The sequence below is a fragment of the Bufo gargarizans genome, chromosome 7 (assembly GCF_014858855.1).
Source record: "Bufo gargarizans isolate SCDJY-AF-19 chromosome 7, ASM1485885v1, whole genome shotgun sequence".
NCBI lineage: Eukaryota > Metazoa > Chordata > Amphibia > Anura > Bufonidae > Bufo > Bufo gargarizans.
The window spans coordinates 87,393,467-87,412,653 of NC_058086.1; the positions used below are offsets into that span (position 1 = coordinate 87,393,467).

Here is a 19,187-nt window from a genome sequence, read left to right on the forward strand (position 1 = left end):
ATGGACCCGAGAGAAATAGGTATAATCCCTGTCACTCGGGTGAAATATTCTCCAGACATCAGATATTCCCAAATCAGCAAGTTTCAACTGGAGCCTACGGATCTGTTTCTGTGATACAGAAGCATGTTTGGAAGTGGAGTCTTTTGAGGGATCCAAGATCAAGTTTAGATCTCTGCCCAAGATTAGTGTTCCTTCAGCAAATGGTTTAAGAATATCTAATGTCTGGATCAGCCATGGAACCTGCTTAATGTTAGGGGCATACAAATTAGCTAGAGTGACCATAGAGTTCAAAATTCTGCCCTTAAGGAAAATATATCTACCCATAGGATCCACAATTTTATCTAACACAACTATGGGGATATTGTTGCTAATCCCTATAGAAACCCCTCTAGCTGCTGACGTATAAGTAGCGTGGTGCCAGCAAGTAAAATGTTTATTCACTAAGTTGGGAATGTGGAGATGTCTGAAGTGAGTTTCTTGAAGAAACACAATATCAGCTTTGTCCTTCCTTAGTATGTGGTATATTTGACTGTGTTTTTGTGGTATGTTCATCCCGTTCACATTTAATGTCATAGCCGTGACTTTAGCCATACGAGAAATGTTTGAGGTTGATAGTTAGCAATGATATCAAGACCCTAACTGGCCTAAAAAATAATAAAAGGGAACTAAGAACCAGTGTCAGGCTATGATAAAGAAGGAGACACATCAGAAACATACAACTGTACAGAAGTAAGTCAACATACAGAAAGATGCATGTTGGGGGAGGTAACTTAGTGGTGAGAGCCAAGATCAGAATTGGAGCACCACAACATCAGCTTAAGTAAGGTGTAACTTGCCTAAGGCTGAAAAATCAAGGACTGGAATAGGGGCTACAGGGCACTTCAGTGATAACACATAACCACAATTGGCATAAGCAACTATGCATACATCCATAACCCCTATCAGGAGATCGATGTAGGCCTAAACCATGAAATAAACCTACTAAAAACAGATTATTATGTTATTAAGTCCCTTCACTTGGCCCTGAAAAGCAAAAGGTTAAATCATTTCACATAATAGTCTCACGTGAAGGATCTCAATACGCTGGGTCAGCTCTTTTCTTTGGAGATCTGAACTTTGCCACTCGATTCCATGGAGAAGGAGTGATTAACTTGGGAAGTTCATTAAAATCAGCGACCGGCAGCCAGGATGGTATGTCCATCGGAGCGATATTCGATGCTTCCCAGATCTTGTGCAGATCGTCCAGATGCTTCACCAGGATCTGTCTTCCGTTTATGGTGGTGCTTAGGCCGAACGAGAATAGCCATCTCAGTGGATGCTTCCTAGCTCTCAGCTCTGCTGTCAGCGGGTGAAGGGCTCTGCGTTTAGCTAGGGTGCTCGCGGCTAAGTCCTGGAATAGCAAGAGCTTGCTGTTATCAAGCAGAATTTCTTCTTTATCCCTCGCAGCTCTCAGGATATCTACAGTGTCCAGGTAATTTAGTAAAGCACAAACTGTGTCCCTAGGGGGATCACCCGCAGGAGGTTTTCGGCCTCAACGCTCGATGTGCTCTTTCAATCGTAATGTTAGTCGCGCGATCCGCTCCCAGCAACATGGTGAAAACGCAGCGAACCACTTCCATCAGTTCGTCTGGAGGAACCTATTCGGGTATGCCTCTCAACCTCACATTTTTTCTTCTCCCCCGATTCTCTTGGTCCTCGAGATACAGGTATGCATTGTTAACCTGCGAGTGAAGCGCTTGCATTTGCTATTGCATACCTTTGCTGTGCTGGATTATTGTAGCTTGCGACTCTTCCAAGACCTCCACTCTGTGCCCCATGTGCTTCACCTCTGATTTTATGTCCGCTAACTCCTTCATTACTGGCGATAAGGTTTGTGCCAGAGTATGTTTCAAGAAGGATCTGGTAATGGGCATCGGATCTTCCCCGCCTTGGGTTTCAGAGTGGGCGCACGAACTTGCGCCGTCAGAGTCTTCATCTTCATGCACCGCATCACTGTATTCAGCAGAGGCCATTTTGCCGCGCTTGGCCGTTAGAGACAACTTCTTTTGGAAGTACTTGTTCATGTCTCCCTGGGATTTCTTGACCCTTGGGGTGGCCTCCGAGTCTCTGCTTCTATCTTTACAGAGTTTGCCTATGATTCGGCAGGCAAAAACGCTGTTTTAGCTGGTAAGCCGGGTGGTGTGGTGAGGAGCTCTTAGTTCAAGCGTCCTGCACCATGCTCTGTTGGCTCCGCCCCCCTGCATATGACTTTTTGATCGCTTGGTATTGCACTTTTTGTGATTTAAGGTGGCTTTTTTTGCTATATTCGTGTGCTCGGCCGAGCACCCGAGTATAATGGAGGTCAATGGGAGACAACCAGGAACCCCCTGCTCTGAAGAGGGGAGGGTGCCTGGTCCATTGGAAAAGGTCAGAAAGTGACAGAAACACCACCGAAATGGATCAGGAACACCATAGGGACGATGTCTGGATGCATCTTGGATTCCCAGGTCGCTGCTGAGAACCATGTTGTCCGAGTTGTACGCCACTTTTACAGACTGACAATTTTTTTTTTATTTTACAGGAAAAATTGTTAGGAAACATTCTTTCCTGTATATTCAATTGTATATAAAGTGCAAGTGCTGCAATAAAATTACAAGCAAGAGGCACTCTGAAACAGCCTGTATATCACATAAAGGAGGGCCTCATTCACATTGTGGTACAATTGTTCAGGTAGTGGGACTCCTACACTGATAAAGCCTATGCACTAAGTGAAAGGGCTGCCAAAAATTACAAGGAACCGACACTCCAAAACACCTTTTATAACAAATAAAGGAGTGAATCATACACACCCTTGAAAAATTATGATTGATGGCCAGCTGGTGACCCTCAAAAACATTTGGAGCAATGGCCTGCTGATCTAGATAACCTCTGGGCAATTGCACGTCCCCGTGATGGCGACTATCCATTTGGATGTCTGCTGTGGCGAAAACAACCTCACCACTGGGTGCTGGAGAAGCCCGGTTGCCAGCCTCTTGCCCCAGGATTATGGGCCCTCTCATCAGCCCATGCTAAACTTAAACCCCATGGCGATTTGACTGTGTTTGTGGCATCTGAGCGCTGTTTGGATATATTGAGCGCTTAGATCCAAGCCATCTGGGGATAAATGAATGTGGGGGTTCTGTTCAGTTTGATAGGAGTTATGTATTTTTGTGTAGTTTTGCTGTTGTTAATAGAGGTATTTTCTGTACCTAGTTGGCTTACCACACCCAGTTAAAGGGAACCTGTCACCCAAAAATCGTCTATCAAGCTGTTTACAGTACCTTATAGTGCTGTGTCCTCGTTTCTCGATGCACTTTTTCTTCGTTTTGCCGCATGTCTGCTCATTCAGAAATCGTAGTTATATTCAGCTGCTGCCCCGTGCTGCAAGTCAGGCTTGAAGTCACGGGGGCAGCGGCCTCGGCGTCTTCCATGGCCCTCTCCCCGCCCCCTGCCTCTGTGACTGACACCCGAACATCCGAATCCGGGACCGCGCTCAACGGCCGCATGCGCAGTAAAGGGCGGCAGGAGCGCGGTCCCGGCTGCCGCGCGTACTACGGGCCGTCTTACTTTCGCCGCACTGCGCATGCGCCCGACATCCTGTATCAAACGCGCCCGCGCCCGGCATCTGGGCGCGGGCGCGTTTGATACAGGATGTCGGGCGCATGCGCAGTGCGGCGAAAGTAAGACGGCGCGTAGTACGCGCGGCAGCCGGGACCGCGCTCCTGCCGCCCTTTACTGCGCATGCGGCCGTTGAGCGCGGTCCCGGATTCGGATGTTCGGGTGTCAGTCACAGAGGCAGGGGGCGGGGAGAGGGCCATGGAAGACGCCGAGGCCGCTGCCCCCGTGACTTCAAGCCTGACTTGCAGCACGGGGCAGCAGCTGAATATAACTACGATTTCTGAATGAGCAGACATGCGGCAAAACAAAGAAAAAGTGCATCGAGAAACGAGGACACAGCACTATAAGGTACTGTAAACAGCTTGATAGACGATTTTTGGGTGACAGGTTCCCTTTAAGCCAATTATCTCACACAGCCTAAGGCCTCATGCACACAACATTATTTTTTCACGGTCCGCAAAACGGGGTTCCGTTGTTCCGTGATCCGTGTCAGTTTTTTCTTCCGTGTGTCTTCCTTGATTTTTGGAGGATCAGCAGACCAGAAAAGTGAAAAAAAAAAAATCTAAGTCAAGTTTGCCTCAAAAATAATAGGAAAAAAACGGATACGGATCACGGATGCGGATGACAATCTTGTGTGCCTCCGTGTTTTTTCAGGGATCCATTGACTTGACTTGTCCGTCAAAAAAATAGGACGTGGATGACAAACGGTGCATTTTCCGAGTTTTCAACTGACCCATTGAAAGTCAATAGGTCCGCAGAAAATCACGGAAAAAAGAACAACGGACACTGATGCACACAACGGTCGTGTGCATGAGGCCTAACTCTGTAAACAAACTGGTTTTGGGCAGAAAAGCCATGCTTCCTTTGTTCACAAAGGACTTTTAGAAACTTTTGAACCCCAGGTCTAATTCGTGCCATTTTTGGATATGTTAAATGTCTGTGTTTACTGTAATGGTTGTGACATTGTATATTTGAATAGTGATTTCTGTCCTATTGTCCCCACGTGTGTATTGGCGATTTCCCTTTGTCCGGAGAGATAATTGAATTATTCCCAATTGTCTCCAGCACAGAAGACATTGTGTAACAATGTGCATTAACCTGCCTGTGATAATTACATTAACCCATTGTGTAAGGTAATTGTATCACAGGCAGAGGGGAGGATTTTGTGTGGGAGTGTCTGAGTGTATTGTACATGTTTATTGATTGTTTTTACAAAACCCTGTGGGTGGTACTAATGTGTAAGAATGTGTATAAGAACAATAAACACACAGCTCTGGCTGACCACTGCTTTACCCTCAACACAGAGCTTGGTCTCGTTCTTGGGGGGATTCACTGTATGCTGTTAGAGACTGATTGCTAGGAGTGTAAGCCGCTTCGGTGCGTTTCCTATTCATCTGCTAGCAGCTATTCGTGAGGTTCCGTTCGGAGTTTGGAGCATTTCCTTGTATGCTGTAACATCTGCCCTATCAACTTTCGATGTTCTTTTCTACGCCTACCGTGGTGATCACAGGTAATGGGGAATCAGGGTTTGATGCTGGATAGGAAGCTTGAGAAAGGGATGCCACATCCAAGGGATGTCAATGGCTTAAATCTGATTGGGTGGAGATGGTGGGTCAAGTTATTAAAGCAGAAAAATTGAAGGAAGGCAGGAGGCGCATGGCAATTACTCACTCCCGACTCAGGGAGGTAGTGATGATAAATAACAATAAGATGCCCTGTTATTGAAATGAGTAATAAAAAATTACAGGGAATGTCACTGCGATATTTTGGACGAGGAAACGTTATACAGGGTAGGCCCTGCTTCCGCTTTGTTGACTCTAGATAACTTCTGCCTGATCGCACGTGCCTGTGACGTCCACGATCCATTTGGATATCTTCCCTATCAACTTTTGATGTTCTTTTATGTGCATACCATAGTGATCACCAATAACGGGGAATCATAGTTCGATTTCAGCGAGGGAGCCTGATAAACTGCTACAGCTACTACTTCAAAGCAAGGCAGCATGAGTTGCAGGCCTGCATGTGAGCTGACCCTGTAAAATATTTAAGTCGCAGGCCTGCATGTGAGCTAAACCAGTAAAAGATTGTAGGTGCGGGCCTGCTGGTGAGCTGAGGTGGAACCGACAAACCCAACTTGAATTTGATGGTTGCATTAATCTGCAGGTGACGGTGATACAGCTCTACAGATTGTTTCCATCTGCATCTTTTATCCAGACTCAGTCATTGTGCCACTATGTGGCCTCCTCATGCTGCCATCTCCACACCATGTCACCTTGCCACTCATTTTTATCACAATGCTGCTGCTGCTTAAAAGGCCTTAAACTGATCACAAGGCCCACAATTTAATTATGTTTTTTGAATCGATAAACCCAACTTGCTTTTGTGGGCTGCATCAGTGGCGTAGCTAGAATTGACTGGGCCCCACAGCAAATTTTTGAATGGGGCTGCATCCCACAGAATTTTTTTTAGCGACTCCTTCCTTTCATGCCGCCCCCATTCCTGTGGCTAGTAAAGATCGCTCTCTCAGACCAGGGCCCACTTGCTTTTCCATAAGTTTTATACACTGTCTATACTGTCACTGTATCTAATTTCATTGTGTAATACTGTTGAGGGGGCCCTGGCCAAATACTTTAGTCCTCCACCTCCTGCATGGGCCCTTTCTGGGTCAGGGCCCCAAAGCTGCAGCTTCCCCTATAGCTAGGGGATTAATCTGCAGGTGACGGTGATACAGCTCCACAGATTGATTCCATCTGCATCTTTCTAAGCAATCTGTGGACTCAGTCTTTTATCATTGTGCCACAATGTGGCCTCCTCATGCTGCCATCTATACACCATGTCATCTTGCCACTCATTTTTGTCACTATGCTGCTGCTGCTGCTTAAAAGGCCTTAAACTGATCACCAGGCCCACAATCTAATTAAGGTTTTACGCACAAAACCAAAGTAAAAAATCAATTATATAGGAAGAATTTATTGAAAACATTCTTTCCTGTATATTTACTTGCATATAAAGTGCAGGTCCTTACCATATCTGGTGGACATGCCCTCATGTCCAGCTATTATGGTCTAAAGTATGCAGATTGCTTTCCACAATTCTAGGCTGTAACTACCAACCTACCCCCACCTTATGTCTATTAGGGGATAAGCCCCCTTGGCTGACATTTGCCAAGTTCAAACTGAAATGCGTTCAAATGGAAGACTAATACATTAAGTTACCAAGCAGTTTTAGATAGAATCAATAGGATTCTGCTGTATGAGAAGCTCTCAGCCATTCGTATGGATACTTTTGAAACGTTTGAAAAGCTTTGGGACCCCTGGGTTTCCTCTTCCTACTCCACCAACGTGCAACAAAGTCTATTGTAATGACCGCTATATCGTATAAGGCTACTCCGGGAATGTGATGTGTATAGGCTGTTCATTTATGTGATGTTATTGAATTGATCTCTACTTCCTTGCTGTATTCAATATTGGATCTCCCTTTGACGATTGTTATTGTCACTGTTGTTTTATTTCTTTTTCGTTTTGTACTGTGATTTATGTATGACTAAAATACATATTCTATTGCTATATCAAGATGCTTCCACGATGATGGAAAATTTCTCTTTTCAATAAAGCATTTGAAACATAAAGTGCAGGTCCTACCAAAAATTACAATGAAGAGGCATGCCAATACAACCTGTATATCACATAAAGGAGGGCCTCATTCACATTGAATTGCGGGCCTGCAGGTGAGCTGACCAAGTAAAAGATTTTAGGTGCGGGCCTGCTGCTGAGCTGACCCTCTAAAACATTAGAGGGGAGGGCCTGCTGCTGAGCTGATGCTCTAAAACATTATGGGCGAGGGCCTGCTGCTGAGCTGACCCTCTCAAACATTATGGTCAAGGGCCTGCTGCTGAACTGACCCTGTAAAATATTAAGGACGAGGGCCTGCTGCTGAGCTGACCCTCTAAAACATTATGGGGCGAGGGCCTGATGCTGAGCTGACCCTCTAAAACATTAGGGACGAGGGCCTGCTGCTGATCTGACCCTCTAAAACATTATGGGAGAGGGCCTGCTGCTGAGCTGACCCTCTAAAACATTAGGGGCGAGGGCCTGCTGCTGAACTGACCCTATAAAACATTATGGGCAAGGACCTGCTGCTGAGCTGACGCTCTAAAACATTATGTACGATGGCCTGCTGTTGAAATGACCCTCTAAAACATTATGGGCAAGGGCCTGCTTCTGAGCTGATGCTCTAAAACATTATATGCAATGGCCTGCTGCTGAGCTAAACCTCTAAAATATTATGGGTGTGGGCCTGCTGCTGAACTGACCCTGTAAAACATTATAGGCAAGGGCCTGCTTCTGATCTGACCCTCTAAAACATTATGGGCGAGGGCCTGCTGCTGAGCTGACCCCCTTAAACATTAGGGGCGAGGGCCTGCTGCTGAGCTGAACCTCTAAAACATTATGGGCGAGGGCCTGCTGCTGAACTGACCCTCTAAAATATTAGGGGTGAGGGCCTGCTGCTGAGCTGACCCTCTAAAACATTATGGGCGAGGGCCTGCTGCTGAGCTGACCCTCTAAAACACTATGGGTGTGGGCCTGCTGCTGAGTTGACCCTCTAAAACATTAGGGGCGAGGGCCTGCTGCTGAGCTGACCCTCTAAAACATTAGGGGCAAGGGCCTGTAGTTGAGCTGACCCTATTAAAAAAAATTAGAGTGGAGGGAATTTAGACAATCTGGATAAGGAGGACGAGAAAACAAGATTTAACCATATACTTATTTTTTTTTACATATTTTTTGTGGTGGAAAATTTGCATTGGAATACACTACAGTAGATTGAGTATATTATAAATGATAGATTGAAATTGCCTTTATGTTCATCAGCTCAGCTCAGCTCTACTCTGGAGTTGAGAATGCGGGGGCTATCCAGGCCTTATTCATTTGTATCTGAGTCAACCTGTCAGCATTGCTAGTGGACAAGCGGATACGCTTATCTGCTATAATGCCACCAGCACTAAATTCACGCTCTGACAAAACGCTGGCGGCAGGGCAGGCCAGCACCTCCAAGGCGTAGAGCGCAAGTTCGTGCCACGTGTCCAGCTTGGACACCCAGTAGTTATAAGGCACTGAGGGATCATTTAGGATGCTGACACGGTCTGCTATGTAAACCTACATCTTCTTCCAAAACTTTTCCCTCCTTGTACCACTAGGCCGTGCTTCAGGGTGAGATTGCTGGCGGGGTGTCATGAAAGTGTCCCATGCCTTGGAGAGTGTTGCCCTGCCTTTGTTGGAACTGTTTTGTATTCCACTTGTCTCCCTTCCTCAGTTGCCTAAGGAAGTACGGACTCTGCACCAGTGTTGTCAGATGGAAAATTTTGGAGCAATTTTCCAACAAGGATCTTCTGGTATTGCACAATTTTACTCGTCCTCTCTACCAGAGGAATGAGAGATGAGAAGGGTGAACACCCAGTAATCCGTGTTATCTGAAATGCCTATAACGCGAGGGTCGCTGGAAAGGCAGCCTAACATGAAGTCAGAATGTGTGCCAGAGTACCAACAGGCAAGACGTTGATGTCGACATCAGGATGACTCTCCATCTCCTCATCCTCTTCCTCCTCTTCTGCCCATCTACGCTGAACAGATGGAATTAAAGTTCCATGGGTACTACCCGCTGTAGCAGAGGCAACTGTCTCCAGCTCCTCCTCCTCTTCATGGTCCAATTCGCGCTGAGAAGATGAACTGAGGATGGGCTGGCTATCACCCTGTGTAATGTCCTCCCCCTTTTCCTTGTCTGCCACATTCAGAGCATCATCCTTAATTGTGAGCAGCGATCGTTTGAGTAGACACAGAAGTGGGATGGTTACGATGATAATAGCATTATCGCCACTAACCATCTGTGTGGATTCATCTAAGTTTTTTAAAACCTCACATAGGTCTGACATCAATGCCCACTCCTCACTTGTGAATAGTGGCAGTTGACTCGAAAGGCGATGACCATGTTGCAGCAGTAATTCCAACTTCCCTCTGCTACTCACAAAGCCTGGCCAACATGTGGAACGTAGAGTTCCAGCGCATGCTCACGTCGCGCAACAGTCAGTAAGCTGGAATCCGCAAGCGCTTCTGCAGTGTTGACAGGCCGGCTGAAACTGTGGACAACTTGCTGAAATAGGCACACATGTGGCGCACCTTTACTAGTAGCTCTGGAAAATTGGGGTAGGTTTTGATAAACCGCTGAACCACCAAGTTTAAGATGTGGGCTAGGCATGGGATGTGTGTCAGGTTGCCGAGCTCCAAAGCCGCCACCAAGTTACGGCAATTGTCAGACACAACCATGCCTGGTTGTAGGTTGAGTGGTGAGAGCCACATCTCGGTTTGGTCCCTTATACCCTGCCACAGCTCTCGGTGTGCTGTTTGATCCCTAAACAGATCAACTTTACCACGGCCTGTTGACGCTTACCCACAGCAGTGCTACACTGCTTCCATCTAGCGACTGATGGCTGACTGCTGCTGGAGGTGGAAGTGGAGGAGAAGTGAGGGTTGGAGCCAGTACTATAGCTGCTGGCGAAGACCCTAATAGACATAGGCCCCGCAATCCTGGGCTTGGGTAGCACTTGTGCCATCCCAGTGTACGACTCACTCCCGGCCTCCACAACATACACCCAGTGTGCGGTCAGGGGAAGGTAGCGTCCCTGGCCACCAGCACTTGTCCATGTGTCTGTGGTTAAGTGGACCTTCCCAGTAACTGTGTTGGTCAGGGCACAGGTGATGTTCTGGGACACATGCTGGTGTAAGGCGGGCATGGCACACTGTGAAAAATGGTGGCGGCTGGGGACTGCGTACAGAGGGACAGAGGCCGACATCGGGCTGCGGAATGCCTCAGTGTCCACAAGCATAAATGGCAACATTTCAAGGGCCAGTAATTTTGAAATTTGTGCATTTAGTGCTATGGCCTGTGGGTGGGTGGGTATTTGCGCTTGCGTTCAAATGATTGTGTTATGGACATTTGGATGCTGTGCTGGGACAGGGAAGTGGATGTTGTTGCTGATGGTTCATGCGAAGGTCCAGGTGCAGGGCGAGGGGCATAGGGGCTTTCTCCTTCTGCAGGGGATTGGCCAGCAGTGTGTAACAAAGGGGAAGAGGAGGCAGTGGTGTGACCTGCAGACCCAGATTGTGGACCAAGGAGTTTGGCCCACTTGTTAGGGTGCTTGGATGCCATGTGGCGGATCATGCTGGTGGTGGTGAGTTTGCTAGTGTTCATGCCCCGGCTCATTTTGGTACGGCACAGGTTGCAAACTACCACTCTTTTGTCGTCTGCACTTTCCTCAAAAAAGCGCCATACTGCGGAACACCTACCCCTTAGCAAGGTAGACTTACACATGAGGGTGCTTGGAGTAATGGTTGCGGGCCTGTTTGGTGTTAGCCTGCTTCACCCTTTTGCAACCCCACTGCGTCTTCCAGCCTGTTGCGGTGCTGCGGATTCCTCCCCCTCTGTACTGCTGTCCTAGCTCGGCTTTTCACCTTCCCATGTTGGGTCAGTGACCTCATCGTCAACCACCTCCTTTTCCACTTCCTGACTCTGCTCATCCTCCTGACTTGACCTACCTACAACCTGAGTGATTGGTAACTGTGTCTCATCATCATCCACCTCGTGAACGAATAATTGCTGTTCAACACCGTAATCTTCTTGAGACTGAAGGCTCAAGAGGTTGGGAATCAGGGCACAATATCTCAGGTCCCTCTTCAAACATGCTGGTTGCGAGGGCCAAATGTAATAGTGGCGCTGGATAGAGCTCCTTTGAAAATCCGAGTGTGGGATCACTCGTTTGGCAAGCCTCTCCATTGTGGGAGGAAGGATGATCAGAGAGAGTATTCGGTGGACCAGACTCTTGGCTACAGAGACTGGACTTCGTGGAAGAGAGGGTGGTGCTTAAACTACTGGAAGCTTTATCTTCAGCAATGCAACCGACCAACTGTTCGCACTGGTCCCACTTGGACAGTGTTGTCCTGCGCCACCCAGCTAAGTTGGAAATTAAGCTAAGTACAGTGGATGTTTTATTTTTTTCTGGTGCACTGGCAGCAGGCACAGTTTCATTGCGCCCAGGGCCACGGCCTCAGCGTGCACCATCATCGTCACGCCCACTTTCCCGTCCCTTAGTGCTCACCTTCTTCATTTTAATTGTTTTGTCACTAGATGTGGAGTAGATTGTTTTAAAGTACGCTAAAGACACTGTTTTTTGATGCAGGACAGTAAATGTCACAGAAACACACAGAATATGGACACTAGATTATGCCCAGATATTTGAATTTTGCTCTAAAGAAACAGTTTTCTGATGTAGGACAGTATATGTCACAGAAACACACAGAATATGGACACTAGATTACGCCCAGATATTAGGATTTTGCTCTAAATACACTCTTTTGTGATGCAAGACAGTATATGTCACAGAAACACACAGAATATGGACACTAGGTTATGCCCAGATTTTTGGATTTTGCTCTAAAGACACTGTTTTCTGATGCAAGACAGTATGTGTCAAAGAAACACACAGAATATGGATACTAGATTAGGCCCAGATATTAGGATTTTGCTCTAAAGACACTGTTTTCTGATGCAGGACAGTATATGTCTCAGAAACACACAGAATATGTACAGTAAATTAGGCCCATATATTTGGATTTTGCTCTAAAGAAACAGTTTTCTGATGCAGGACAGTATATGTCGCAGAAACACACAGAATATGCACACTAGATTAGGCCCAGATATTAGGATTTTGCTCTAAAGACACTATTTTCTGATGCAGGACAGTATATGCCACAGAAATACACAGAATATGGACACTAGGTTATACCCAGATTTTTGGATTTCGCTCTAAAGAAACAGTTTTCTGATGCAAGACAGTATATGTCACAGAAACACACAGAATATGGACACTAGATTAGGCCCAGATATTTGGATTTTGCTCTAAAGAAACAGTTTTCTGATGCGGGACAGTATATGTCACAGAAACACACAGAATATAGACACTAGATTAGGCCCAAATATTTAGATTTAGCTCTAAATAAAAAAAATTCTGATGCAGGACAGTATATGTCACAGAAACACGCAGAATATGGACACTAGATTAGGCCCAGATATTTGGATTTTGCTGTAAAGACACTATTTTCTAAAGCAGGGCAGTATATGTCACAGAAACACACGGAATATGAACACGAGATTAGGCCCAGATTTTTTGATTTTGCTCTAAAGAAACAGTTTTAAGATGCAGGACAGTATATATCACAGAAACACACAGAATATGTACGCTAGATTAGGCCCAGATATTAGAATTTTGCTCTAAAGACACTGTTTTCTGATGCAGGTCAGTATATGTCACAGAAACACACAGAATATGGACGCTAGATTAGGCCCAGATATTAGGATTTTGCTCTAAAGACACTGTTTTCTGATGCAGGTCAGTATATGTCACAGAAACACAAAAACCATCGGTGGGCTGACACCAGGTCTGTATTACAGGCCTTTGATGGTTTCATATGGCATGACACCTATGTCTGGATTACGTCGGCTGTGATGTCTCTTTATACGAATGTTCTACATAATATGGCACTATCAGCCCTCCGATGGTTTTTGTGCACATTTAGTGATTACACTCCACTGCTACAGGAATATGTTGTAATGGTGACTGAATTTATCTTGAAACACAATTTTTTTATGTTTAATAACTTTTTTAGCTGAGGAAGTCCAGAGCCAAATTCTCCCCATCCATTGCCACTATTTTTATGGCGTGGTGGGAGAGGTGTTTTCTCTTTTCGGATGCCAACCCGATCTCTAAATTAATCAGGTGGTATGGCCGTTACATCGATGACCTGCTCATTGTATGGTCAGGCGTTGTGACGGCCATACCAACCTTTTTCGCCTACCTTAATCAATGCTTGGCTGCCATCTCCTTTGATTGTCAATATTACACTGAGTGCAATTACTTTTTGGATCTATCCCTCAGGGGTGATGTTGATAGGTCCGGCATTTGTATTTTATCCTATAGTAAGGACACAGCAGGTAACACAATCCTGCTGGCTACTTCGTGCCATCCTTCACATGTCGAGCGCAATATCCCCAGGGGGAAATTATCCGAACCAGGCACAATTACACAGATGTTTGCACTTTTAAAAATGAGTCTAACAAAGTCAAAAGGAGATTGGAGCAAAGGCTTTACCCCCCTGAATTACTAACAGGTCAGAGGAACATGGCGCTATCACTGGACAGAAGGGCATTGATTTTCCCTAATAGTAAACAACGTTTGAGATTCAATGCAGGTGATCGGTCCGGTGATGATGCCACTAGGTTCTCGACCGCTTACAGTAAAAAGTACAAAGACATCTGTCACATAATTAAAAAACATCTCCATACAAGGCGGTATTAAATGTGTTGCACGACGTGCACCAACACTAGGAAATCTACTTAGCCCCAGCCTTTATGTTGAACGTACCAGGCTGCAGCCAACCTGGCTTTCCAACAAAGGCCGTTTTAAATGCGGACACACTATATGCATATGTTGTTGGCACATGGAAGTAAGCAATATTTTTACATCTACAGTGAATAAAAGACAATTTGAAATCAAGACATATTTGAATTGCAATACCAAGTATGTCATTTATTTAATCACATGTCAAATTTGCTTGCTTCAATACGTGGGTTGCACAACAAATACATTTAAAACCAGGATCAGAAAACATATATCTGACATTCCGCATTATAAAACAAGGGACGTTTCCGCTGTTAGTCTGCATTTTGCCTTCGAACATGGAGGCGATTCTTCAGCATTGAGTGTGGTTGGCATTGAAAGAGTTACAACTAGGGATGAGCGTAACCGAACTGTATAGTTCGGGTTCGTACCGACTTTTGGGGTGTCCGTGACACGGACCCGAACCCGGACATTTTCGTAAAAGTCCGGGTTCGGGTTCGGTGTTCGTCGCTTTCTTGGCGCCAATCAACAAGCGTCATACTACTTGCCCCAAGAGGCCATCACAGCCATGCCTACTATTGGCATGGCTGTGATTGGCCAGAGCACCATGTGACCCAGCCTCTATTTAAGCTGGAGTCACATAGCGCCACCCGTCACTCTGCTCTGATTAGCGTAGGGAGAGGTTGCAGCTGCGACAGTAGGGCGAGATTAGGCTGATTAACTCCTCCAAAAAACTCCATCCAGTGATCGATCTGCAGCTGTGGATCATTGAGCTGCTGATACTCAATTGCTCACTGTTTTTAGGCTGCCCAGACCGTTTGTCAGTCACTTTTTTCTGGGGTGATCGGCGGCCATTTTGTGTCTTGTGGTGCGCCAGCACAAGCTGCGACCAAGTGCATTTAACCCTCAATGGTGTGGTTGTTTTTTGGCTAAAGCCTACATCAGGGTGAAGCTGTCACACCAAGTGCATTTAACCAGCAAAAGTCTGTTTATTTTTTGGCCATATACTACATCACGGGCAAGCTTCGCCTGTCACCAAGTGCATTTGACCCTCAATGGTGTGGTTGTTTTTGGGCTAAAGCCTACATCAGGGTGAAGTTGTCACACCAATTGCATTTAACCAGCAATAGTCTGTTTATTTTTTGGCCATATACTACATCAGGGGCAAGCTGCGCCTGTCACCAAGTGCATTTAACCCTCAATGGTGTGGTTGTTTTTTGGCTAAAGCCTACATCAGGGTGAAGCTGTCACACCAAGTGCATTTAACCAGCAATAGTCTGTTTATTTTTTGGCCATATACTACATCAGGGGCAAGCTGCGCCTGTCACCAAGTGCATTTAACCCTCAATGGTGTGGTTGTTTTTTGGCTAAATCCTACATCAGGGTGAAGCTGTCACACCAAGTGCATTTAACCAGCAATAGTCTGTTTATTTTTTGGCCATATACTACATCAGGGGCAAGCTGCGCCTGTCACCAAGTGCATTTAACCCTCAGTAGTGTGGTTGGTCAAGCTGTCACACCAAGTGCATTTAACCATCAATAGTGTGGTTATTTTTTGGCCATATCCCAGTCTAATTCTGTCAGTAAATGTATACCTGTCACCCAGCGCCTAAATACTAGGCCTCAAGTTTATATCCAGCTAAATCTGTCGTTACTGGTGTGGCTGGTCAAATTATTTAGTGTCCGTCAAAGCACATTTTTTGTTCTGGGTTGATATACAATTCCCAATTTAGCAATTTCATAATTTAGTGGTTTCTGCTGTATCAGAGCTATTTGAAATCTATCCCTAAAAGGGTATATCATATTCAAGGTGCACATAGGGTCATTCAGAATAACTTCACACACCCGCTACTGTGCATTTCCAAGTCTAATTCTGTCAGTAAACCTATACCTGTCACCCAGCACCTAAATACTAGGCCTCAAATTTATATCCTGCTAAATCTGTCATTACTGATGTACTGTTGTGGCTGGGAAAGTTATTTAGTGTCCGTCAAAGCACAGTTTTTGTTCTGGGTTGAAATACAATTCCCAATTTAGCAATTTCCTAGTTTAGTGGTTTCTGCTGTATCAGGCCTACTTTAAATACATCCCTAAAAGGGTATATCAGAATCAAGGTGCTGATAGGGTCATTCTGAATAACTTCACACACACGCTACTGTGCATTTCCAAGTCTAATTCTGTCAGTAAATCTATACCTGTCACCCAGCGCCTAAATACTAGGCCTCAAATTTATATCCAGCTAAATCTGTCGTTACTGCTGTACTGTTGTGGCTGGTCAAGTTATTTAGTGTCCATCAAAGCACATTTTTTTTTCTGGGTTGAAATACAATTCCCAATTTAGCAATTTCCTAATTTAGTGGTTTCTGCTGTATCAGAGCTATTTGAAATCTATCCCTAAAAGGGTATATAATATTCAAGGTGCACATAGGGTCATTCAGAATAACTTCACACACCCGCTACTGTGCATTTCCAAGTCTAATTCTGTCAGTAAACCCATACCTGTCACCCAGCGCCTAAATACTAGGCCTCAAATTTATATCCAGCTAAATCTGTCGTTACTGCTGTAGCTGGGCAAGTTATTTAGTGTCCGTTCAAGCACATTTTTTGTTCTGGGTTGAAATACAATTCCCAATTCAGCAATTTCATAATTTAGTGGTTTCTGCTGTATCAGAGCTATTTGAAATCTATCCCTAAAAGGGTATATCATATTCAAGGTGCACATAGGGTCATTCAGAATAACTTCACACACCCACTACTGTGCATTTCCAAGTCTAATTCTGTCAGTAAACCCATACCTGTCACCCAGCGCCTAAATACTAGGCCTCAAATTTATATCCAGCTAAATCTGTCGTTACTGCTGTAGCTGGGCAAGTTATTTAGTGTCCGTTCAAGCACATTTTTTGTTCTGGGTTGAAATACAATTCCCAATTTAGCAATTTCAAAATTTAGTGGTTTCTGCTGTATCAGAGCTATTTGAAATCTATCCCTAAAAGGGTATATAATATTCAAGGTACACATAGGGTCATTCTGAATAACTTTACACACACGCTACTGTGCATTTCCAAGTCTAATTCTGTCAGTAAACCTATACCTGTCACCCAGCGCCTAAATACTAGGCCTCAAATTTATATCCTGCTAAATTGCTGTGGCTGGGCAAGTTATTTAGTGTCCGTCCAAGCACAGTTTTTGTTCTGGGTTGAAATACAATTCCCAATTTAGCAATTTCATAATTTAGTGGTTTCTGCTGTATCAGAGCTATTTGAAATCTATCCCTAAAAGGGTATATCATATTCAAGGTGCACATAGGGTCATTCAGAATAACTTCACACACCCACTACTGTGCATTTCCAAGTCTAATTCTGTCAGTAAACCCATACCTGTCACCCAGCGCCTAAATACTAGGCCTCAAATTTATATCCAGCTAAATCTGTCGTTACTGCTGTAGCTGGGTAACTTATTTAGTGTCCGTTCCAGCACATTTTTTGTTCTGGGTTGAAATACAATTCCCAATTCAGCAATTTCATAATTTAGTGGTTTCTGCTGTATCAGAGCTATTTGAAATCTATCCCTAAAAGGGTATAGTCATATTCAAGGTGCACATAGGGTCATTCAGAATAACTTCACACACCCGCTACTGTGCATTTCCAAGTCTAATTCTGTCAGTAAACCCATACCTGTCAACCAGCGCCTAAATACTAGGCCTCAAATTTATATTCAGCTGAATTTTAATACAATACATTGGGCCAAATAATATTTTTGTTGTTGTGGTGAACGATAACAATGAGGAAAACATCTAGTAAGGGACGCGGACGTGGACATGGTCGTGGTGGTGTTAGTGGACCCTCTGGTGCTGGGAGAGGACGTGGCCGTTCTGCCACATCCACACGTCCTAGTGTACCAACTACCTCAGGTCCCAGTAGCCGCCAGAATTTACAGCGATATATGGTGGGGCCCAATGAGGTTCTAAGGATGGTAAGGCCTGAGCAGGTACAGGCATTAGTCAATTGGGTGGCCGACAGTGGATCCAGCACGTTCACATTATCTCCCACCCAGTCTTCTGCAGAAAGCGCACAGATGGTGCCTGAAAACCAACCCCATCAGTCTGTCACATCACCCCCATGCATACCAGGGAAACTGTCTTAGCCTCAAGTTATGCAGCAGTCTCTTATGCTGTTTGAAGACTCCGCTGGCAGGGTTTCCCAAGGGCATCCACCTAGCCCTTCCCCAGCGGTGAAAGACATAGAATGCACTGACGCACAACCACTTATGTTTCCTGATGATGAGGACATGGGAATACCACCTCAGCATGTCTCTGATGATGACGAAACACAGGTGCCAACTGCTGCGTCTTTCTGCAGTGTGCAGACTGAACAGGAGGTCAGGGATCAAGACTGGGTGGAAGACGATGCAGGGGACGATGAGGTCCTAGACCCCACATGGAATGAAGGTTGTGCCACTGACTTTCACAGTTCGGAGGAAGAGGCAGTGGTGAGACCGAGCCAACAGCGTAGCAAAAGAGGGAGCAGTGGGCAAAAGCAGAACACCCGCCGCCAAGAGACTCCGCCTGCTACTGACCATCTCCATCTTGGACCGAGCACCCCAAAGGCAGCTTCAAGGAGTTCCCTGGCATGGCACTTCTTCAAACAATGTGCTGACGACAAGACCCGAGTGGTTTGCACGCTGTGCCATCAGAGCCTGAAGCGTGGCATTAACGTTCTGAACCTGAGCACAACCTGCATGACCAGGCACCTGCATGCAAAGCATGAACTGCAGTGGAGTAAACACCTTAAAAACAAGGAAGTCGCTCAGGCTCCCCCTGCTACCTCTTTTGCTGCTGCTGCCGCCTCGGCCTCTTCTGCTGCTGCCGCCTCGGCCTCTTCTGCTGCTGCCGCCTCGGCCTCTTCCTCCGCCTCTGGAGGAACGTTGGCACCTGCCGCCCAGCAAACAGGGGATGTACCACCAACACCACCACCACCTCCATCACCAAGCGTCTCAACCATGTCACACGGCAGCGTTCAGCTCTCCATCTCACAAACATTTGAGAGAAAGTGTAAATTCCCACCTAGCCACCCTCGATCCCTGGCCCTGAATGCCAGCATTTCTAAAC

At 45.7% G+C, this 19,187-nt stretch overlaps 1 protein-coding gene across 1 annotated transcript in view; it reads left to right on the forward strand.

The window, feature by feature from the left end:
• The window catches only part of GUCY2C (guanylate cyclase 2C), a 576,500-nt gene that overhangs the window by 390,797 nt on the left and 166,516 nt on the right, over nt 1-19,187 (forward strand). The window lies entirely within an intron of this gene.